General features: G+C 38.3%; 1 pseudogene; it reads right to left on the reverse strand.

Annotated features, from left to right (window-relative positions):
• Positions 1-21475: 21475 nt before the first annotated feature.
• On the reverse strand, positions 21476-21911 carry LOC130022625 (ubiquitin-conjugating enzyme E2 L3-like; annotated as a pseudogene).
• Between the last annotated feature and the right edge of the window lie 3081 nt (positions 21912-24992).

Raw genomic sequence — 24992 nt, forward strand, 5'->3', positions numbered from 1 at the left:
ATAATTGTCTTCATTTTAAGGGGAATGAATGTCAGAACTCAGGCTTGTGACTTGATTTTATTCTGTTCTTCCAGAGAAGAGAACTTCCTGCAAATCGCTGCTACTACTAATAGTTGTCACTGAGCGAAAGCAAATGCCAGAATTAATGGCACCCTTAAGCTTTGTCATTAACTCTCATCAGGCAAAGATCCTTACTGCATTCTAGAGCAAAAAGTTTAAATCTTCAGTACAATTCTTCCTGAGGATGAGACTCATTAACATACTGGTGTTAGTTTTCTAATATCAGCTTTTAAAAGTTAATATTTATGGTTTCCTAAAATTATTATTAATATAGAACAATCTTAGTTTACCTTATGTAACTTAAACATGGGTGTGGGGGCAGGGCAGGAATTATTCTGACTTTTTTTTTTGGCACAAGAAGTACTGAAACTTTTGCACAAGAAGTACTGAAACAAACTTCCCCATTAAAGCTACAAAGTCTGATTTATGAAAATCTATGAACTACAGAAACAGGACTTAATATGCATCCACTTTTCTCAAATTATCACATGTCTTAGATTCAAACACTAGTGTTGAATAAAGTGTTAGTCTTAGAAACTATGGTATGTATTACTTTCTTTTCTATCCCAGAACCCTCCCAGGAAATGTAGTAAACTTCAAATCACAGAGCTATACATTTAAAAAATTGTGAAATAACATTATATACTGTTCTCTTTCAGGAGTCAAAATTTCAGTCACCAAAAGTTGAATCCAGTGAAATAATTAATACTGCACTGCACTGCACTGTACTCCTGTTATTCATCGATTTGCTCAAGCAGGCACCAGTAATGTCTCACAACAAATTGTGAGACTTGTTGTTACTGTTTTTGGCATATTGAATACGTCACGGGTAGCTTGCCAGGCTTTGCTGTGCGGGAGAGATACTCTCGGTAGCTTGCTGGGCTCTCGGAGAGGTGTGGAGGAATCAAACCCAGGTCCGCCATGTCACCCATATGTAAGGCAAATACCTTACCCGCTGTGCTATCGCTCCAGTACCAGAGAGTAAATTACTGTGTATTCCCAGAAATCTTCACATTTCTAATAATTCATAGGAACTAAAGATCAATTTTGTTTTTCTAAAGATTCACCTATTTTTATACTAAAATGAAGCAATCATCATCTGTGATGATGTGCCTTCTCGAACAAAATAAACAACTCCAGAAATGCCTCATTCAACACTTGCATAAATGCTGTGTAATCACTGTTTTCAATGCACCATTCACAATGGCAATAGAGTTTTTCACTAATAGAATCAGACAGAGTGGAGGATCCTTACACATACCCTAATAAGGGGAGTGTTCTGGTCCATTTTGTCTGTCTAGTTATTCAATGGCAAATTGAGTCCTAATTTCTGCAAGACCACTAGCAGTTGTATTCTGGGGTCAGTAAAGTTCGCTTTTTTTTTTTTTTTTGGTTTTGGGGCCACACCTAGGAGTTGGATATTACTATTTCTTAAGTGCTACCTTATTTTCACAAAGGGATAAATCATGTGATTGGATTTGTAATGATGACTTTATTAAAATAAAATAAAGTCTTTATTTTGGGTCACACCTGGCTATTTTCAGGGATTATTCCTGGTTCGGCACTCATGGATAACTTCTGTTGGTGCTCAGAGAAGCATATGTGATCTTAGGAACTGAACTTTCATTGACCATGTGCAAGGCAACCTTATCTACTGTACTACCACTCCATTTGCATCTCTGAATGCTAAATTCTTCTTCTGTAAAATAAAAATATAGAGCCAGACAATTATATATGAGGTTTCCAGAGCTGTTTGTTTTTAGACAACTGTGTTCACGTGTGATTAATAGATAAAATTAATTGAATCTATGGACAATTAAGTCAACTTAGAGATGCTGTAGAGTTGTTGACCCGTGTATTCTTATTTAAAAAGTACTTTAAAAAAGTATTGTTACCTAACATACAAAAACTGACAGTATAGAAAAAAAAGAAATTTACAAGTAATTAACTAGAAACTACTTTTTAATAAACCTGATTCAAAAAAGGGCAGGGATTGGGAGAGATATTACGAAGGGAGGGTGTTTGTCTTGCACGCAGCCCACCTGTGTTCAATCCCAGGCTTCCTATATGATCCCCTGAGCACCACCAGAAGTTATCCCCAAGTGCAGAGCCAGAAGTGAGCCCTGAGTACTGCCAGGTGTGGCCCCAAAACAGAACAAGAGAAAAAGGCAAACTTGGCCCTCTATATAGTTTTGCCTGAGACTGGTCTGAATCATAAGGAAAAATAGCATTTATATTCATCCTTTTGTTTTTTTTTTACTAAATTATTATTCTGTTAATGATTGTGTTCACATTTTAATAGAATGTGAACATGTGTCTACAACTTCTGATTCAAACACAGTCTCACTGAGTCTAGGTTAAGGTCTTCATGAAATTTTTCACATAATTTCTTCTTACTTATTATCTGGTATGCAAGAATAAGTTACAACCTTACTCTGTTAAATGAAAAATTGAGAAATTCTGTCCAGGTATGAAAAATTTGAGTTCAATTCAGAGCGTTGAGAAACCTCTAATTAATGGGGGAAATTTGAGGAATTTGTTCATGTCAAATAAGAAGGCTGGTGTGTCCTGATACCATGATTCCACTCATGGAGAGTCATGCTGCAGACTTCAAGTCACCTTCCCTGCATGTTGGAGTCATAGAAGAAACATTGGTGCTTGTATATTTGACCATACTTCTATTTTTGTCTGTTTTATTTGGTACTGTTTAGACTCTTGAATCTGTGCAGGACCCTTAAGAGAGAGATCAGAAAAGTTCTCAGTTATTGCTTCTTCCACCAGCCATTCCTCCCCTTTCCCTTTTTCCTCTCCTGGTTTTGATGAGTTGAAGCTCATTCCTCTTGCTCATTCCTCTATCACAAATTGAAGCACGTGTTGAAGCTCATTCCTCTATCACAAATCTTACATTCTCTTGCATTCATTTACTTTTCTTTTCTTTGTGTGTCCTGGGTTCTAGAGGAAAGTAACAGGGGTCTTCTCTGGTTCGGGTGACCCAGAAATAAGTCACAAATGGCATAGGAGCAAAAGGGTAGAAAGGGGTCAGAACCTAGATAAACCATAACTTTTCATGTTTGTGGCAATGTTAGAAGATGACATTAAGGTAGAAGCGAAGTACTGTAGTCAAATAGCTTAAGTCAAGGAATCACTTAAATGAGTAGCAGAAGTGCTGTCCTAGATCCATGACTGTTTAGGATGATGAAAGGGTCTTAGTTTTTAATAAGTAAATGTCAATGGCAGGACATCAGCTAATAATTATATTAGTCACAGATAATTAGTCAAGGGAATTCTAGAAAAAGAGGACATAGTACAGGAGTAAGACTCTTACCTTCCATGCAGTGGACTCTGGTCCAGTCTCCAGCATCATATGTGCTTCCCTAAGCACCACCAGGAGTAATTTTTTGAGAACAGAACAGGAGTAAACCCTGAGAACAAACCCCAAAAACACCAAAAAGTAAAGAAAACTCCTAATCTGTTTTCTAATTTCCCAGTTTCTTACACTTTAAGCTGTTTTAATTATTAAACAATGCTATGATTCTATTTTAGAGCTACAATTTTGTTAAAACAAAAAACAACTTTGGTGATCCACATACCTCCTATGTGAATATTTTTATTTCAAAGGTTAAAGAAGTTGCTTATGCCATCACTGTTTGGCTTAAATAAAATCATTAAGTTAAACAATAAAAACATTCCAACATTAAAGGTGATTGAAAGTGGTGCAATGTTATTATTACTTTTATTAATATTTTAATACTTTATAGCTCTCCAAAAATAGAAAATTTAAAAGCATTTTATTACTGTAACATTTACATTAAATTATTTTCTAAAATATTAAGATACAATGATTTACATAGCTATTCATAGTGCTATAACATTTTAAATGTTAGCTTTTAGTGGATCAATATACATTACAGAAATATTTTAACCATAGTAAAATTACTTTATGCTAATAAATTAGGTGAACATTTTTCTTGATATCTATGAATGACAGGTAGATGGTTACAATTAAAAGCAGATCATAAACTATTTCACTTATGTAATATTTAATTTAATTCCTACAATTTTAACAGTAAAAGCTAAATTGACACTAAAAGGAATTGCTAAATTTCAATTTTTTAATAAATTTATGAAATTAATTTTTATTTAAAATTATTATTCAAGTATTTTTCATTTTTTCCAGTTTAAGAAATATAAAATTCCCTGTGGATCTCCACATATCACATTTCCATAACACATATAAATTTTACACTATTAATGTCTACGTTTTATAGTATGTGGAATCAAAAATTATATTTGCTCAATTTTAATTACTATTCGTATTTTGTTTATACAATTAATATATTTGTACCAGTATTTATAGTACATTTAATTTTAGCATTGTTAATTACTCTGCAATATAAAAATACATAAGTTTATACATTTCTTTGATTTTCATAGTTTATATTTTCTATTGTCATCTAACTCAAATCATGCTTTCATGCACATTCTGAGAAGTCTCTAATTGTAGGTGTACACGATTGTCTCTTGGGTGTGTACCTTTTGTTGCTTACTCCTAGCTCAGTTCTGCTGGCTGTGCTCAGAGTTTATATGAAGAACTCAGGTTGGCTGTGTATAAAACAAACACCTTCACCACTATATTACCTTTCTGCCTGGGTGTATACTTTTTAAATGAAAAAACTTGCTAGGTTTTTAATAAGCAGACACTCTACCTTTCTAAACAATACTCTCTTTTCCAATATTCTAACATTCACAAACATTATACCAATGTTTATATTAATATTCCCACTTGCAAGGAGTAAGAGTTTCAATTGTTCCCGCCAAATTTTATCAGGACTTGGCAATAGTGAGAGTAAGTTCTTTGGAGCCAGAATTATATGGTATTTCCATTCTATGGAAAGGGACAGATAAAGAATGAGCTCTGTCATCTCTGGAACTTAAAGACACAGCAAGATAGCACCAAAGATCCAAAGACAACATAACAGAGGGGATTGATTCACACAATTGATTTGGGGTGGTGAAAAGGAGGGGAAGGAGGGAGTCCTCGGTGGAGGGACACGAGTACACTGTCATGAGTATGGTTGGAATTATGCCCATAAGAAATAATTTTAATTGTATTGCTATCCAAACAGCAACAAATAAATTAAATAAATAACTAAAACAATTATATGGGAAAATGAGTTTGGTCAATCTTCTATTTTTCTAATACTTTTTTGGTATTTCTTTATTTATTCCTTTTTTGGTTTTTGTTTGTTTTTGCTTTGGGGCCACATCTGGCTATGCTTAGGGATTTCTTCTGGCTCTGCACTCAGAGATCAGTTGCAGTGGTTATTAGGGAAACATATAGAATGCCAGCGGCTGAGCCTGTATTGGTTCCCTCCAGTCCCTTGTTATCCATTTCTTGGGAAGTAGTGCACATCCAGTCATGCCTCAGGACTTACTTCCAGCCTGGTGCTTGTTACTCCTGGCAGTTCCCAGGAGCACCTATGCCACGCCAGAGATTGAATCCAGGTTGCAGCTGGCAAAGTATGCACACCAACCATTAACAACTTCTCCAGCTCCTCTTGATATTATTTCTTATAAATTATAAGAATCACACATGAAAAATTGGCTATTAAGTATGGAAAAATTTCTAGAGATAGGTTTTCTATGAATTAGTTTTCTCAATTTTCAAGCTAATTTCCAGGCAGTAAATTATTTTTCATCTATTTTTATTTCTCTTTACTCTAGCAGTATATATTAGATGGTGTTATAAAATCACTTACCTCAAAACTTAGTATTTAGAACTGAAAAGATAGTTGAATAGGCCGTCCTCGTGATTTGTATGCATGAGGCTAAGTTCTACTACAGGCACTGCGTGGTCCACTGAACACCACCAGAAGTCACACCTGAATGCATAAAACTGGGCACTGGTGGAGGGATGGGCTCTGGATCATTGTATAACTGAAACCCAAGAACAAAAATTTATAAGTCTACAACTGTATCTCATGCCGTTTCATTAATAAAAATTAAAAAAAAAAGAAAAAAAGAAAGGAGGGCATGAAGAAATGGAAAAAAAAAAAAACACTGGAGCCCCTGAACTCAGCTTCTTCCCCATACTCAATAAACCTAAGACAATACAAAAAGTACACTTCTTTAAAAAACAAAAACTAAAACAAAGACAAGCAATAAATTGAGCCACGACCCCTCTTTACCAACACTTCCTGTTCTCTTCTTTCCCCTTGATTTGTTGTTTTCTCTTTCTTCTCTCTAAAACTAGGATCCCAGTTGATGATCAAGGCATCCCTCACATTACATACATTTCCTCATCCAGTATTCTCTATTCTACAGATAAGTGAAATAATCTTTTGTTTATCTTCCTTCTGAATTACTTCACTCAACATGTTATCTTCCAGTCCCAACCCGGTTGCAAAAAATTGCATGGATTTCATCATCTCTTGCAGCTTCCTTGCATTGTTCCACAGCATTCTGCTGTATACATATGCCATATCTCCATAATCTATTCATCTGTCATTGGACACCTAAGTTGATTACATAGCTTAGCTATTATAATCAGTGCAGCAATAAATAATGTGCATATGTCCTTAGTAAATACATACAGGACACGTCATCCTCAAAAAGCTGAATACACATTCTTCTCAAGTGTGCATGGAACATTCTCCAAGATAAACCACATGCTGAGCCATAAGACATACCTTCATAATAATACAAAGATAGAGATTGTATCAACAATCTTCTCAGACAAAAAAGCGCTGAAATTAGAAGTAAATCACAAACAAAAATAGAAAACTAACTCAAATACCTGGAAATTAAAACAGCTCACTATTGGACAACGAGTGGCTTTGAAAGGAAATCAAAGAGGAAATCAAAAGATTCCTGGAAATGAACAAAAATGAGGACACGAGTTACCAAAACTTATGGGACACAACAAAAGCTGTGTTAAGAGGAAGGTTTATAGCTCTACAAGCATTCCTCAAGAAGGAGGAGAGAGCCCATATAAGTAACCTAACCTCACAGCTTAAGAGCTTGGAGAATGACCAACAAAAGGAGCCCAATCCAAACAGGAGGATGGGAATAAGAAATATCAGAGCAGAGTTTAATGAGACGGAAACCCCAAAAACAATCTGAAAGATCAATGAAACGAAGAGCTGGTTCTTTGAGAAAATAAACAAGATTGACAAGCAAAATTCACAAAGAAAGGGAGAGAAAAAACCCTAATAAACTAAATCAGAAATGAAAAGGGGGTCATTACAAGAGAAAGTACAGAAATTCAAAAGATCCTCAGGGAGTACTTTGAGAAGCTTTATGCCACGGAACACAGATGCAAAGATGCTCAACAAACTATTACCAAATAGAATCCAACAACTCATCAAAAAGATCATACACCATGACCAAGTAGGATTCATCCTGGGGATGCAAGGATGGTTTACCATTTGGAAATTGATCAACATAATCCATCATATCAAAAAAAAGAGGAAAAACCATATGATCATATCAATAGATGCAGAGAAAGCATTTGACAAGATCCAGCACCCGTTTATGATGAAAACTCTCAGCAAAATAGGCATTGAAGGAACTTTCCTCAATATAGTCAAAGCCATCTACCACAAGCCCACGGCAAGTATCATTCTCAATGGGGAAAAACTAAAAGCCTTCCCTCTAAGATCGGGCTCAAGACAAGGTTGCCACTTTTGCCACTCCTATTCAATATAGTACTGGAAATCCTGATCATTGCAGTTAGGCAGAGAAAGGTATCAAGGGAATACAGGTAGGAAAGGAAAAGGTCAAACTATCACTATTTGCAGACAATATGATACTATACTTAGAAAACCCTAAAGACTCTACAGAAAATCTCCTAGAAACAATAGGTCGGCTTAGTAAAGTGACAGGTTACAAAATCAACACCCAAAAGTCCATGTCTTTCTTATATACAAATAACGAAAGAGAAGAAAGAGACATTAAAAAAACAATCTCGTTCACAATAGTACTTCAGAAAATCAAGTACCTTGGAATCAACTTAACCAAAGAGGTGAAGGACCTATACAAGGAAAACTACAAAACACTACTTCAATAAATAAAAGAGGACACTAAGAAATGGAGACACATCCTCTGCTCATGGATAGGGAGAACTAACACTATCAAAGTGGCAATACTGCCCAAAGCACTACACAAATTCAATGCAGTCCCTATCAGGATACCCATGACATTTTTTAAAGAAATAGACAAAACACTCCTGAAATTCATATGGAACAATAAACCTCCACGAATAACTAAAGCAATCCTTGGGAAAAAGAAGATGGGTGGTATCACCTCCCCCAACTTCAAACTGGAGCGATAGCACAGCGGGTAGTGTGTTTGCCTTGCACGCGGCCAACGTGGCCGATCCGAGTTCGATTCATCCGCCCCTCTCGGAGAGCCCGGCAAGCTACCGAGAGTATTCGACATGCCAGACACAGTAGTACAAAGTAGTAGTAATTAAGACAGGATGAAACAGCACTGACCATGCAAGTGGAAGCAAACATAAATAAATCAAACTAAGAAGCTTCTGCACTTCAAAAGAAACAGTGACCAAAATACAGAAAGAGCCCAGAGAATGGGAAAGAATATTTACCCAATCTGATAAGGGATTAATATCCAGGATATAGAAGACACTAGTAGAATTGCACAAGAAAAAACTCCAACCCCATAAAAAAATCGGGGAGAAGAAATGAACAGAAGTTTCCTCAAAAAAGAAATACAAATCCCAAAAGGCACATGTAAAAATGCTCCACATCGCTAGCCACCAGGGAGATCCAAATCAAAACAACAATGAGATATCTCACACCACAGAGAGACTGGCACACATTCAAAATAACAAAAGCAACCAGTGCTGGTGTGGATGTGGGAAAAAAGGGGCACTCTTTCACTGTGGGTGGGAATGAACACTAGTCCAGCCTTTCTGGAAAACAATATGGACAGTCCTTCAAAAACTAGAAATTGAGCTTCCATATGTCCTGCAATACCACTTCTTGGAATATATCCTGAGGATGCAAAAAAGCACAGTATAAATGACATCTGTACCTATATTTTCATTGCAGCACTGTTCACAATAGCCAAAATCCAGAAACAACCCAAGTGCCCTAGAACAGATGACTGGTTAAAGAAATTTTGGTACATCTACACAATGGAATACTATGCAGCTGTCAGGAGAGAAGAAATCATGAACTTTGCTTATAAATGTATAGACATGGAGAGTATCATGCTAAGTGAAACGAGTCAGAAAGAGAGGAACAGACATAGAAGGACTGCACTCATTTGTGGAGTATAAAACAACATAACATGAGGCTGACACATAAGGACAGTAGATACAAGGGACAGATAGATTGCCCCATAGCTGGAAGCCTGCCTCATGAGCAAAGGGGAGAAGGCAGCTGGAATAGAGAAAGGATCACTAAGAAAATGATGGCTGGAGGAATCAATCGGGATGGGAGATGTGTGCAGAAAGTAGATAAAGGACCAAACATGATAACCTTTCAGGGTCTGTATTGCAAACCATACTGCCCAAAATTAGAGAGAGATTATGGGGAATCATGTCTGTCATGGAGGCAGGGGGAGGGTGGGAAGGGGGGGTATACATGGAATATTGGTGGTGGGGAATGTGCACTGGTAGAGGTTTGGGTGTTTGATCATTGTGTGATTGTAATCCAAACACGAAAGCTTATAACTATCTCACAATGAGATAGTTAAAATTTAAAATAAAAATTTTTATTTTTCAATAAAAATTAAAAGAAATAAACACTCACAAAAAACCCCACCCTCAAAGATCAGTGTAAGGCTCTTTGTGTTTCTGGAGTGAGCAGACGTCACTGGGCTACACCAGCACATGACAGGGACAAATGGAGACATTACTGGAGCCTGCTCGAGCAAATCGATGAATAAATGGGATATCAAGTGATCAAGTGATATATATATTTATCTAATATTATATATTAGATAGAGTTATTAGATCCTTGCAGCTTGAGCCCAAATGGGGGCTCTCTCTCCAGCCTGGGGTCCGCCGGTCCTTACAACTCTGTACTTGGATTCCATACCAGTCCATACTCAGCTGCAGCTCTTGAAGTCACTCCCATCCTGTCCCATGAATTATTTACTTATTTTTAAAATTTTATTTTATTGAATCAGTGTGAGATACAGTTACAAGCTTTCATGTTTGAGTTATAATTATACAATGTTCAAGAATTTTCTATTTTTTATTTCTTCAATTTTATTATCATAAAGTTGTTCACAGCAATTGATTACATTCAATATTTCAATACCAATCCTGCCACTATTATATCTTTCCTCCACCCTTATTTCGAATTTTCTCACCACCACTAAAGCCTGCCCCAGAAGCAGATGCTAAATAATTTATTTTGTATTGCTTGTTACGATAGTATGTTCCTGGATATCCACGACAGCAGGTGGGAAGATGGGGAGCGATGGCCCATACTTGCCTCCATGTGGCCTGGAGTTTTCAGTCACTGGTCCCGCATACTTGGGTTTCTTTTCTGGAGGTTTGTGGACTCTTGGGTTTATCTGGAGTAGGCAGAAACAACGACTGCTCAATCTGAGGCACCCTGGTGAAATTAGCTTGGCATGGGATCCAGAGTCATTGCTGTGGTGAGCTGCCATCTTCCAAGATTTATTTGTGAGTCTCTGGATCATGGCAATTTGTTCCATGAATTTTATTTATTTACTTACTTATTGAAATTATTTTTTTTAGATTTTTATTAGTGAAACACCATGAGGTACAGTTATAGATTTACAAATTTTTGTGCTTGGGTTTCAGTTATACAATGATCGAATATCCATCCCTACCACCAGTGCCCATTCTCCACCACCAATGATCCCAGTATCCCTCCCATCCCCAGTTACCCCCATCCCACCCTGCCTCTGTGGCAGGGCATTCCCCTTTATTCTCTCTCTCCTTTTGGGTTGTCCCATAAATTTTAAAGCTTTTTCTTCATGTATGTTTGCTCCTGTCCTTTTATTTACTTATAACTAAATTAATTTTATTTCATTTTATTAAAATTGCAAGTTGCTTAGTCTCTAGATGTTTGAGTTTTTTTTAAAGGTTTCTTTCTATGGTTAATTTTTATCATTATAGAATTGATATAACTATAGAAAAGATATAAGGGTCAGAGTCATAGTATAGCAGATTGTGCATTTCCCTTGCATGTGGTCAATCTGAATTTGATCCCTGACATCCCATCCATCTCATAGGGTCAACTGAGCTCTGTGAGGAGTAATTTTTGGATGCAGTGCCAAGATAGCCCCTGAGCATTTCCAGGTGTGCCCCACAGTCCCCCAAAAGATAAAATGATTTAAATATTCATGTCTTTAATGAAGACATTTGTTTTTGCAAGATGTATTTGTTTTGCAAGATTAATTCCAAGAGTTAATCTACCTTGGAATGTTCCATGTGCATTGCAGAAGTACTTGCATTAATCTTTTTTTTTTTTGTGGCTAGAGCAACTGTAAATATCTATAAAACCTAATCTTCTAACTTCTCAGGCAAAACTGATTTCTTCATATTGATTTTCCACCTGACTGATCAATAACTCCTTTAATAACTCCTTTTAAATAACTTAAAAATAACTCCTTTAAATTTGTGTGATAAACTAGCTGGATAGAGTATAATTAGTTGTACTTTTTCCATTCAATATTTTATCAATCATTTCATTTAACAAATGATTATGATGAGATATTAAAGTTTGCTATTATATTGTTTTGCTTTATTATTTCTCGGGGCTGGAGTGATAGCACAGCGGGTAGGGCATTTGCCTTGCACGCAGCAGACCTGGCCGACCCTAGTTTGATTCCTCCGCCCCTCTTGGAGAGCCCGGCAAGTTACCGAGAGTATCTCACCTGCACGACAAAGCCTGGCAAGGAATGTATTCGATATGCCAAGCACAGTAACAACAAGTCTCATGATGGAGACGTTACTGGGCCCGCCTGAGCAAATTGATGAACAATGGGAGGAAAGTGCAATGCAGTGCATTTTTTCTTGAAGATCTATTAGTAGTTGCTTTATACATTTGGATTCTGCTTCATTTGGAAAATGAGTTAGTGATTACAGAATAGTCAGTTATATTGATCCTGTTCCTATCTCATTAGATGTGTGTGTGTGCATGTGTGTGTGTGTGGGGGGGGGAGGGTGTAAGCTCTAAATCTATTGTGTCTGATATAAATAGCTTTTTATTTATTAACACCTATTTGTATGTTATTTCCTAATTTTTACTCAGAGTATGTTTTATTATTGCAGTTCAAGTGGTTGTTTTATAAGAAAAGTTGGATTTTATTCCCTGATATAATGACTTTATGCTTTTTTATTAGTGTGTCGCCATTGACATTTATTAAAACTATTGATATGAAGGAAAATTTTTTTCTTTATTGATTCTGAGAATTTGGGACAAACTTTTCATGTCTGCATTTTCTATTTCTCTTTAGGTTGCCATGTTTATATGCTCTAAACTTCTATTTGCATTTAAATTCAACAGTTAAAATAGTATACAATTAATTTGAGACCTTATTATTTCTTCTTCTTTCTGTGTTTTACTGTTAAGTTTTCACTGCTTCTTAGTGGAGTTTCTTTGCTATTTGTAGAAGACCTTTTAATATATTACGTAGTGCTTATTTTTTTTCACAAATTTCTTTAACTGTTAATCTAAAAATTAATTAATTATTAATTAATTAACTATTAATCTAAAAATTAATAACTCCTTTAAATATGAGTGATAAACTAGCTGGATAGAGTATTATTGGTTGTATTTTTTATTCAATATTATATTATTTGCTTTTGACCTACAGAGTTTTATTTAACAAATCTACTGTGGATATTATGGACTTTTCTTTATTTATGAATCTTGGTTTTCTCTTGCACTATTTAGGACATACGATCAGGATGGTGGTCAATGACGAGATTTTCTGGCCCCAACAAGGGGTGGCTTATGGGCATCACTGCTGAGTTGTCAGAGACGGGGGGATACAGGCAGTGCATCTCCATTCCTATTCCCATTGAGCCGAGAGTTCTCAGTCACAAAGACCTTCATACCTGCGTATTCTGGAAGTTCACTCATGGGTGAGGCTAGTTCCGAGCATGTGGAGAGCAGTCGTGAGCAAGGTGCCAGTTGAGTTCTGGAGGTTTTCGGATGCTGGGGCTGGGTCCTTTGAGGTAGAGAGAGCTCTCACTCAACCCTCCCCTGGGGCGCTCTGAGTGAAACAGCCTGGTGTGAGGTTTGGCAGCATGGTTATGGTGAGCATCATGTTAGTCTCGAGTTTGAACTCTTTAAACTTCCAGGAACTGGGGGCATATATCCTTAATCATATCAGGGAATCTCTTAGATATTATTTTCTCCACAAAAATTTTTTACTTCTTTCTCTTTCATTTTAGAAATTATTTTCTGTGAATATTGTTCCTTTTAATGTGTCCCAGAAATCTCTTTGTTTAAAAATGATGTGTTTTCTTCATTTAATTTTTTTCTTTTTCTGCTGTTTTTTTTTTCAGGTCACACCCAGCAATGTTCAAGGGTTACTCCTGGCTCTGCACTCTCAGGTCACACCCAGCAATGTTCAAGGGTTACTCCTGGCTCTGCACTCAGGAATTACTCCTGGCAGTGCTTGGGGGACCATATTGGATGCTGGGGATAAAAACATGGTTGGCCATGAGCAAGGAAAATGCTCTACCCACTGTGCTATCACTCTGGCCTCTCTGCTATTGTTTTTTATAGTTGCCTTTACCTTGTTCTCGAGTTCAGTGATATGATTATTGGCTTCTGATAGTTTGTAGTTGAGCACCTATATTGTGTGTATCTACTCAAACTACTGTGTTTCTTAGTCTAATTATTTCTATTGTTGTTTTTTGATTTTTAAATTGTGCTCTTTCACATTTTCTTTGTCTATGTTGAAGTTCTCTCTAGTGATTACCTCATTAAAGAGCATCCTTAAGATTGTTGTTCCTTATGGACATTATGGAGTGCTTCATTGGGGATTTTAGAAAATGCTGATGTATTCATGGTTCTTTCATGCTTTTGCGTTCATCCTTCCAATTATTCATTGTTCCTGGTGCTATACGAAGGTATGAAAGTTAGGGATTAAGGATTAATGTTCAAAAAGGTCTGAGGGTAAACCTGGAATTGAAGCTTATGAAATACAGAAACTGTGGATATGAGTTTCTGTGGATCTGAAATATTGCTAGGAATTTGTGGTCATGATTTTCCTCTGGAAATATAGCATAAGCAGCACTGATGTATAGAAAACCTGTATAATACCTAAGACTCTAGTTTCTGGTGTCTGATTGTGGTTGTGGTATGAAATCACACTAGTATGTACAGTGACTTTAAAGGTTCTAGTCATGAATGTCCAATAGCAAGCCCTCAATATATTATTCTAAAGACCTCAATATATTATTCTCTGTCACATTGGTCAGTGAATGGCTACATATCCTATTAGAGGGGTTTAAGATCAGTCTGGGGTCTGAGTTGTAGAGATCTCCAGGGTCTGAGTACTACTTTCAGGGCTGAATGGGGCATAGCACTCAATAAATACTCCTTGCTTACTTGCTGTCCTTTGGGTGACCTGCAACATGTTTTCAGCCTATAAATTATTTTTTGTCCCTCTAGGTGAAAGGTGGATTGACGGGATCAGGATTTATTTGACTAGGCATAAGCGAATGTCACTTAGTCTCCTATTGCTTCGCCCTCAGGTTGGAATGGCTGGGAATCACCTCAAGAATTTATCCTCAGGATATTCATTTTTGTAAGAGATCAAAGAGAAGTCATCTGTAGCTGGAGAGCTGATGGGAGTAGGTAACTCCAATTTGTTACCATGGGATCTGTCTATGAAGAGAATGTCTAATCCATGTTTTGTTTCTGTTTGCCATTTGCTTACAGGCAGCTTAAGTATCTAGGATCTGGCCTTATGTATTTGAATATCTGGGAGTAGAGAAGGTCACTAACCATCTAAAATGTCTCCAACGAGGGGTGAATACCTGCTATATCTAATCTAGGTACTTTAAAATCTTTGCTACCTAGAACTCTTCTAGGAAAAAACTGGGAAATGAGTACCTCAGAGGACAGAGTCTAAGAGCTCCCGAGATACTTTGTGCTACTTTTAGATGGGACCAAGACAGAATAAGAAAGCAGAACTTGACTTTTGCATCAAGATTTAATCCACAAACTAGATCCTACTCACTCCACCTTGTCAAAGAGGATATAGTGTTGTATACTATTTTATTGACTATAATACTTATGAATTTGCTTCTTTTTAACTCCATTGGACAGGGCAGGGAAAACTGTTTTATGTAAGGGTCATTTGGATATTTATAAAACAATCCATGGGTTGTGCAGTGCTGGCACATGGACTGTGGGCAGTCAATGAAAGCTTAAGTGTCTGTCCTGTTATGTAACAAAGACATGATTTTTCAGGCCTAACAGAATTCATGGCTGGACACCCTGCCATAAGGTCTTAATAAGGGAAATAGATTATGTTCTTAAAATTTTAGTATTCATACATCACCATAAAATGAATCTATATGGTAGCACCTATGCTTATGCTATGAGAAGTACAGCAAAGATGAGGGGGAAAGTGTTTTGAAATCTCCAGGATCTGGAGTATTACCTTGGTTCTGAGTACAACTCCAAGTGGTCTTTATGGATGTTAGTATGGCAATGGCAGTGTAGTGCATTTACTACCAGGAAAAAAGATTCAATTTTTAACAAAAAGGTAGATGTAGTATGAATTAAATTGCAGTTAGATTGATATATGAAGGAAGAAAAACAATTCTATCATTAGGCTGAAAAATTTGATATCTATGTGATGTCTATCTATCTACCTTTAGATTTTGGGCCACACCCAGAAATGTTCAGGGGTTATTCCTGGCTCTGCACTCAGGATTTTTTCCTAGAGTTGCTTGGGGAGCCATATGGGATACTGGAGATTGAACCTGAGTCAGTAAATGCCCTACCAGTTACCATTTATACTATCGCTCCGGCCGTGTTTATATTTTATATTAATGCAGCAATAATAATAAGGATAATGATAAATCATAATGTTATAAAAGCCTCTACCCCTCTCAGAGAGCCCGGAAATCTACCAAGAGTACCCGCCCACACGGCAGAGCCTGACAAGCTATCTGTGGCATTTTCAATATGCCAAAAACAGTAAATACAATGGGTCTCATTCTCCTGACCCTGAAAGAGCCTCCAATATGGTAGTGTTAAGAAAGATGAGCAAGGAGAGGCTGATAAAGTCTCAGGGCTGAACTAGGCTGCCAAAACGAAGAAGGACTAAAATGACTGTCTGTACTTTCACTGCACATACGCTGGCATCAGATGCATCCATCGAGGACCTGATAGTGCAAGCGCAAAAGATCAAGTCTGACATCATTGGTCTGACTGAGACGAGAAGGCATCAATCACATCACGCCATTTTCGACACTGGAGATGAACTGTTCCTCTTCGTTGTCTATGCACCAACAATCAATTACAATGAAGAAGAAATTGAGAAGTTCTACATGGAGCTGGAGAAGTTCTATAAAGAAGACCAAACCTTCTACAAGATCATTGTCAGTGATTTTAATGCCAAGATAAGACTGAGAAGGTCAGCCAAAGAACTCCATATTGAGACCCATGGCCTAGAATGGAAAGAATGGAATGAACAGGGTGAGAGACTGTCTGAGTTCATCATGCCAACAAAGATCAACCATGATAACTCACAGTTCTCAGTAAAAAACCAGCAGGACTCTTCTACTGTACAAGGAAGATATCCACGACATTGACAACTATCGCCCTATCTGCCTGTTGTTTGTCATCTAAAAGCTGTTCACTCGAATCATCCTGAATAGGATTGGCAGAACACTAGATGAAGGACAACCATGTAAGCAAGCAAGGTTCCGAGAAGGATTCAGCATGATTGACCATATCCACACGGTGACCATTCTTATTGAGGTTTTTTGGTAGTTTAAGATACCGCTCTGTCTAACGTTTATTTTATTTTTTGCTTTTTGGGTCATACCCTGTGATGCACAGGGATTACTCCTGGCTCTGCACTCAGGAATTACCCCTGGCGGTGCTCGGGGGACCATATGGGATGATGGGGATCAAACATAGGTCGGTTGCATGCAGGCAAATGCCCTATCTGCTTGTGGCATTGCTCCAGCCTCACATTCATTGATTTAAAGAAGGCCTTTGATTCTGTTCAGACTGAAGCAGTCAGCAAAGCCCTAGCCAAACAGGGCGTTCAAACTCAATACACCAGGATCCTCCGTGAGCTGTATTACAAATTCACTACCAGGATCTCACCATTCTACAAGGAAGTGATCATCGACGTCAAGAGAAGGGTTCAGCAAGGTGATACCATTCCACTGAAACTCTTCAGTACCACGCTCAAGAACGTCATGCAATGACTGGAATGGGAAGGAATGGGAGTGAAGATAGATGGTAGGCAACTACACCACCTCCGCTTCGCTGATGACATCATTCTAATAACACCAAACATTAGCCAAGCAGCACAAATGCTGGTCAACTTTGACCATAAGTGTGGAAAGGTTGGACTGCAGCTGAATCTCACAAAGACAATGTTTATGAGAAACGGTCTCGGTCCTGACATTCCATTCACTCTCAATGGAATGAACATCTCCGAATGCAACAGTTCTGTGTACCTAGGTCGAGAACTCAACGTGACAAACGACCTGGCACCTGAGTTGCGTGGAGGAAGAGAGCATCTTGGAATGCCTTCAAGAGCATCAAAGAAATCGCTAACAGGATGAAGAACCTCCGGGCTCCAGGCACATCTCTTCGACTCCACCGTTCTTCCTGCATTAACATACGCCTCTTGAGACCTGGGCCCTACGAAAACAGGATGAGAACACTATTCGGGTTTCCCAAAGAGGAATCAAAAGAGCTATGCTTGGAGTATCATGCTTCACTCAAGTGAGAGAAGGAATCCGGAGTTCCGACCACTGTCGATGGTCAAGAATCAGGGATGATGTCTCATTTGCCATGGCTTGAAAATGAGATTGGCTGGACACATAATGTGCTTTGAAGATAATCGCTGGACTAGAGCCATTACCAACTGGATTCCACGGGATGTCAAAAGATCGCATCACTGCCCACCTAAGAGATGGTCAGACTTCTTTATCAAGACCCTGAAGGATTGGTTTGAGGCTCTACTTTTTTCTGGGGCGAGCAGACGCCATTGGGCTACACTAGCACATGACAGGGAGGAATGGAGATGTTGCTGGTGCCCGTTCCAGCAAATCAATGAGTAACGGGATGTCAAGTGATCATGTGAATGTTATAACATTTTCTGTATTGCATATTATGATAAATGGATTTGGTAACAGTTTATTTCCCCCACTCCAATATAAATAAACCCTTTCCTCTTTGAAGATTAGTGTGTATTAGTATACTTTCTGTACATCATTTTTTAATACTAATTGTAGTGTGCAATGGAAATTCATATTCAGAATTGCAAAGGTTTTAAATCTTCCAAAAATAGCATCTCCCCAGTTCCTTTACCTATCTAGAAGAGAAATTCACAAGCACTTATTTAGGACAATACATTTTCCCCCATTTTTGTTGAGGAACCATAATTTCCAATGTTGATATTTCACGTACATATCATTCCAACACCACACCCACTACTGAAGTACACCGTTCCCTCCACCACACCTTAAAAAAACCTCCATGGTTACCCCCATCTTTCAGAGCCTATTGGAAAGAGAGGTACGAGTCTGCAGTGATGAGACACACAGGGCCTCATGGAATGGGGGGTGGAGCCAGCCTTTCTCCCCGCCCTGAAAAGAACTCAAGTTGCTGCCCACTTACACCTCTTTCAGCTCCTGAACGGCCATGATCCCAGAGGCACACAAACTAATCTCGTAACCCAGTGGCTTTTGGCAGAAATTCCTCTGAACTTAATTACTAAAATATCAGAAATCCAAAATTGTATGGCCACTCTAGTGGCCGTGTAACATCATATGCTCTTCATTATCAACAATACAAAACAAATTATCTAATGAAGCCCTTTGGCAGGTCTGATTGTTGGGGGAAAATTCCAAATAATAATGGTGGGTATTAGGGCTGGAGCGATAGCACAGTGGGTAGGGCGTCTGCCTTGCACGCAGCCAACATGGCCGACCCGAGTTTGATTCCTCCGCCCCTTTCAGAGAGCCCGGCAAGCTACCGAGAGTATTCGATATGCCAGACACAGTAACAACAAAGTCTCCAATGGAGATGTTACTGGGCCCGCTCAAGCAAATCGATGATCAACGGGAGGGCCTTTACTTTACTTTACTTTACTTTTATTCTGTGGAAAAATTGAATGTTATCAAAGTAGATAGTAAAGAGGAAATCATCTGTCACACAGGCAAGAGGAGGGGTGAGATCAGGGGGGTACACGGGGGTTCTTGGTGGTGGAAAATGTGCACTGTAGAAGGGATGTGTATTTGATCACTGTATGACCGAGACTTAAACCTGAAAACTTTGTAACTGTTCTTACGGTGATGCAACAATAACAACAAAAAGCAAAAAACAAATACCTCTTCCAACTGCCTTTTCCCCCTCAGCTTTACTTGGTTCTGTAGAATGACTATTATTTTAAAACATTTTTTGCTTCCTGAAAGTGTAACTTTATTTCCCACTTGTGAGATAGATAATTATATATCTCTACTTATTATGGATTCAGTAAATTTGGTGAAAATTTTCATAATTTTATATTTTCCCATACAGTTTATTTAAACACCACAATTTACAAAGTTGTTCATGATGTGTTTCGATATTTAAACACCAGTCACACAACAGTGTGACTTTCCCTCCACCATTGTATCTCTTTTCCAAACTACCCCTCAAACCTGTCCTTGAAGCAGGCCCAACATAATTTATTTTATACTGCTTGTTACCAGTAAATGGCTAGTGGGATTATCAGATAATCACTTGATCACTTGATTCCCCATTATTCATCGATTTACTCGAGCAGGTGCCAGTAACATCTCCATTCATCCCTGTTGCGTGCTAGCGTAACCCAATGGCATCTGTTTGTTCTAGGAACATGCAGAGCCTCAAACTGATCATTCAGGGTCTTGACGAAGAAGTCTGACAATCTTGTAGGTGGGCGTCCACGTGATCTTTTGACGTCCGGTGGAATCCAGTCAGTAATGGCTCTAGTCCAGCGGTTGTCTGTAAACCTCATTACGTGTCCAGCCCATCTGATTTTTGATGCCTTGGCAAATGAGACAGCGTCCCTGATTCTTGAGTGTTAACGGAGATCAGAGCTCTGGATTTCCATTGAAATCAGCAGCAGAACTCCTGCTGCTTTTCCATTGGGATGGAACCATGTATTCAGACAGGTAGCGTGTGAAGATCATACTTTAGTAAAAAAAATTGTGAAAATTGTTGTATCTCACATAGGGACACTAAGGTTTTGACTTATTTTGCTAGTGGAGCCATCTGTGTAAACAGTTTTGTTAGTCGAGTGTAGTTGACTACTACCTTACATTCCCATCAAATCTGGTGTGCTCCAACTGGGATGTTATAGTATTGTAGAGTTAAGGGATATAGGTGTACATGTCATTTCAAATTAATTTTTTTTGTGTTTAGGGGAATGGCGGGTTATATGGGAGTTCTCTTCTGACGCTCTGGAAAAATTCATGTATTGCTTTCCATAGAGGTTTAAGTAGATGATGTTATCTTCAACAGTGACTCAGGTCTTTTCCCCCCAGTACATCATTGCTTACATTGTTTTCAGTCCTTTTGATATACACCATTCTCACATTCTCACCAATGTGGCATAATACCTCATTGTTATTTTTATTTACATTTCCCTTACAATAAATAATGATAAGTATTTGTTCAAGCCTACTAGTCATGTATATGTTTTCTTTGTGAATATGTCTATTCATCTCTCCAATTTTTTAAAAAACATTTTTTAATTTAATTTAATTTAATCACTTTGAATTTTAAAGATACAAAACTATTCATGACTGAGTTTCAGCCATAGAATGCTTCAACACTAATCCCTTCACCAGCTTTGGATGAATTATTTATTTTTTATTGTTAGGATTTGTGAGTATTTTACAAATATTAGATATAAAACTCCATATCTGATGTAGTGCATACAGTTTTTTACATTTAATAAGGTATCTTTTAATTTTACCTTGAGTTTATTGTGCCATGCAGAGTTTTTGAAAAGGTTTGTGTATATTTTTAGAACATCTTACATTTTTACTTACTTTACTTACTTTACAGTTTACCTAGATCAATTTTGATTAAGAAAACTATAGAAAGTTAGTAATTGCCACGAGTGAGTGCACATGTCAATTTTACAAAGAGCCCTGTTTTGCTTGTGTTTGAATGCACTCTTTGGGGTCTCTGCTCACACTTGCTGGAATCAATCATGACAGCTGTTAGTACATGGACCACTTTTTATCATATTTATTTTTAAACTTTTCAGCATTCTTACAGAATTTTTATGCTCCATAGAGTATTCTTCAGCTACATCAGCCCAAAATGGATGCTTAGACTAGGGGTCATTCAGCAGTGAAATGATTAATTGGTCAGTTTTGTTTGTTGGCTTCCAGTTTCCAGCACTTATTACTGGCAAGACAGACCTGCCCCTTTTAGGTAATATATTTTTGTTTTAAATATGTTCTTCAGGGATTTAAACGGGTACACTGTTGGAAAGTTTATTTTGAGTCCCTGGTCATACAGAAGATTGTCAGAAGCAATAAGACCTTATCACGTCAATAAATTAACTTAATCAACCTGGATGTTATGGAAGTTCTTCTTTACATGTTTGTGGATTACATCTCGCTCCATCATTAGCCTCTGGCTGGCTGCCATCTTGGATCTGGTGCTGCTGCTTACCCAGCAGGGTTTGTTTTTTAAAATTTTTCCTTCTAATTCATTATTTGCATACAAAAATGTCATAAACTTTTCTGTATTGATTTCTGTAAGACTGATGCCTTACTGCAATAACTTGTTTCTAAGGGTTTTTTGGCTTGGGTGAGTATGTTATCAATCTCTTAACGTGTTCCAGGATAAGGAGAACACTTCAGATAAAATTTAAAACAAGCAAAAAAGAAAAGGGAAATATAGATATGTACCATTTTGCCAAACTTATTTATTTATTTTTTGTTTGTTTTATTTTCTGGCCATATCCAGCAATGCTCAGGGGTTACTCCTGACTCTGCACTCAAGAATAACTCCTGAAAGTGCTCATGGAATCATATGGGATGCCAGGGATTGAACTTAGGTCTGCCATGTGCAAGACAAGTGCTCTACCTGCTGTACTATCTCTCCAGCAACCGTTTCACCAGATTTAGTACTCATTTATAACAAAAACTCTCAATAAGTGGCATTCAGTTATTAGATTATTATATATTATGAAATATGTAAGTTATAATGTAATCTATAAATTATATGCAGTAACATGATATAAATTATTTAGGATACAGTACATAATATATGAAAATATATAGTAAGAAGATATAAAAATAATAAATGAGAATAGAAAAGTGGCTGGTTATCAAACTAATATACAACAATCCATTGTGTACTTATAAGAAAATGATGAATAGTAGCAAGACTATTAAGAAGCTAATTTTATTTACATGGAATTCAAAGAGGCTCAGTTCCCACAGTTGCTGCATGTGGACTCACCCCTGGCCTGCTCTACTGACTCCCAACTAAATGTCCTAGGAGATGGACACCAAACAGCTACAATTCAATGAAACACTTGTCCCTAAGGATGAAAACTCTGGGGTGTACTCAGGAGGCAAGTAGGGCAAGTACCCACCTTGCCAAAGTCCTGACAGCTACACACACCCCCAACCAGTGCATCCACACCAAGAGCTCAAGTTCGCTGTTTCACTAACATTTTCTGCAGAGATGCCAAACTGCGAATAATTTTAGTTACCTTGGTGCCTAGATTGAGAACTCTGTGTCCTCTCGAACTGTGAAGTGGGAAACCTCCGCCGACCCTTCCAATTTTTAGGAGTCCCAGCAACTATGACTATCTCTCGTATCTGCCACCATGTCAACTAACTTGTCTAGACCACAGATCTTGAAGTCTCTGGACCAGGGGCTCACATAAGCAGCTGTGCAATGTCTCCCAAGTCCTCAATACCGACATTCCAGTAGGAGCACACTAAATTAGATGGGAAAGCAACATAGAAGACAACAAAACTTTAAAAAAAATCCCAAAACAATAAAACTTTTTTTTGTTGCTCAACTAGCAACAAAGAACTTAGTAAAGTTTTAGACAAGGACTGGTAACAACCCTGATAAGTTATAAGAATTTTCACATTAAAATGATTTTTATACTTATTGTTTTTAATATTCGAGCTTTGTTATCTAATCAATATCAACTCCAGAATTATATCAACAGTTGTGGCTTTTGTCTACATTAAAATAAATTAAAAAACAATGGAATTAAAAGAAATTAAATATTGATAATTTATTTGACAAAGATAGTAAAAAATTAACTATATGTTGAGTCTATGATTCGTGTCTTCTTGTCTCGGTCAGACCAATGATGTCGTACTTGATCATTCGCGCTTGTACCATCAGGTCCTCGATGGATGCATCTGATGCTAGCGTACGTGCATTGAAAGTACAGACGATCATTTTTGTCTTCCTTCGTTGTGGCAGCCTAGGTCGGCCTTGAGATTTTGTCGGCCTCTCCTTTCTCATCCTTCTCAGTGCTGCCATGTCGGTGAAGCCTTCAGGGTCAGGTGAATGAGACCAGTTGTAGTTACTGGTTTTGGCATATCGAATACACAGCGGATAGCTTGCCAGGCTCTTCCGTGCGGGCGGAATACTCTCGGTAGCTTGCCAGTCTTTCCGAGAGGTATAGAGGCTTTTGGGGTGACCTCTAATCACCCTTGTAGGTGTTACCATATTTGAACCCTATCAAATATGGTACGACAATTCCAGAAGACGTGTATTTAGTGTCTTATGATGTGTCGCGCGGCCACAAGCGGCCGCGCGGGTCCGGAAAGCGTCCTGGAGTGTGGCGACGGCTGGGTAGTGGAAGTAGTGTCGAGAGTGGAAGTCTGCCAGTGGGGTATTTATCTGGGTAGGGTGGGTCTCCTGTGCACAATTCGATCCCTGGGTGGTTGATGGAAGCAGACAGGGCAGGGTAGGGTGGGGCTCCTGATTAGAATCCCTTTGTCACCTGTGGTGGTGGGAGCAAGCAGAGAAGCTCTGTCCCTGGGTCCGCCGAGCCTGGAGTCCAAGGTCTCAGAGAGTTCCGCTTACCTTGTTCTGTGGGTCTTCAGTTGTGCATGGGTCTCGGCCGGAGCTGCCGCGCGGGTCCGGAAAGCGTCCTGGAGTGTGGCGACGGCTGGGTAGTGGAAGTAGTGACAAGAAGACACGAATCTCACCATGCCGTTTTCGACACTGGAGAAGAATTGTTCCTCGGAACATGCGATAAAAGAGGTGTTGGAGGCGTCGGTGTCCTTATCAACACAAACTTGGCCAAGAGCATTGATTCATTCGAATGCCTAACAACCCGAATCGGACGTTTACATTTGAATAGATGTGGCTCACTGCCTGCAGTTTCTATCTTCGTTGTCTACGCACCAACATCTCATTATGATGAAAGAGAAATCGAGAAGTTCTACATGGAGCTAGAGAAATTCTATAAAGAAGACCACACCTTCTACAAGATCATTGTGGGTGATTTTAATGCCAAGATAGGACCGAGAAGATCAGCTGAAGAACTTCACATCGGAACCCATGGCCTAGAATGGAACGAACAGGGTGAGAGACTGTCTGAGTTCATCATGTCGACCAAGACCATTCATGGTAACTCACAGTTCCAGAAGGCAGAATCTAAACGATGGACATGGGAGTCTCCCGGTGGACGATTCCACAACGAAATAGACCACATCATATTCAATCGATGGTTTTGCCTGACTG

Source organism: Sorex fumeus, unplaced genomic scaffold, assembly GCF_029834395.1.
Source record: "Sorex fumeus unplaced genomic scaffold, SorFum_2.1 ptg000020l, whole genome shotgun sequence".
In the NCBI taxonomy this organism is placed as follows: domain Eukaryota; kingdom Metazoa; phylum Chordata; class Mammalia; order Eulipotyphla; family Soricidae; genus Sorex; species Sorex fumeus.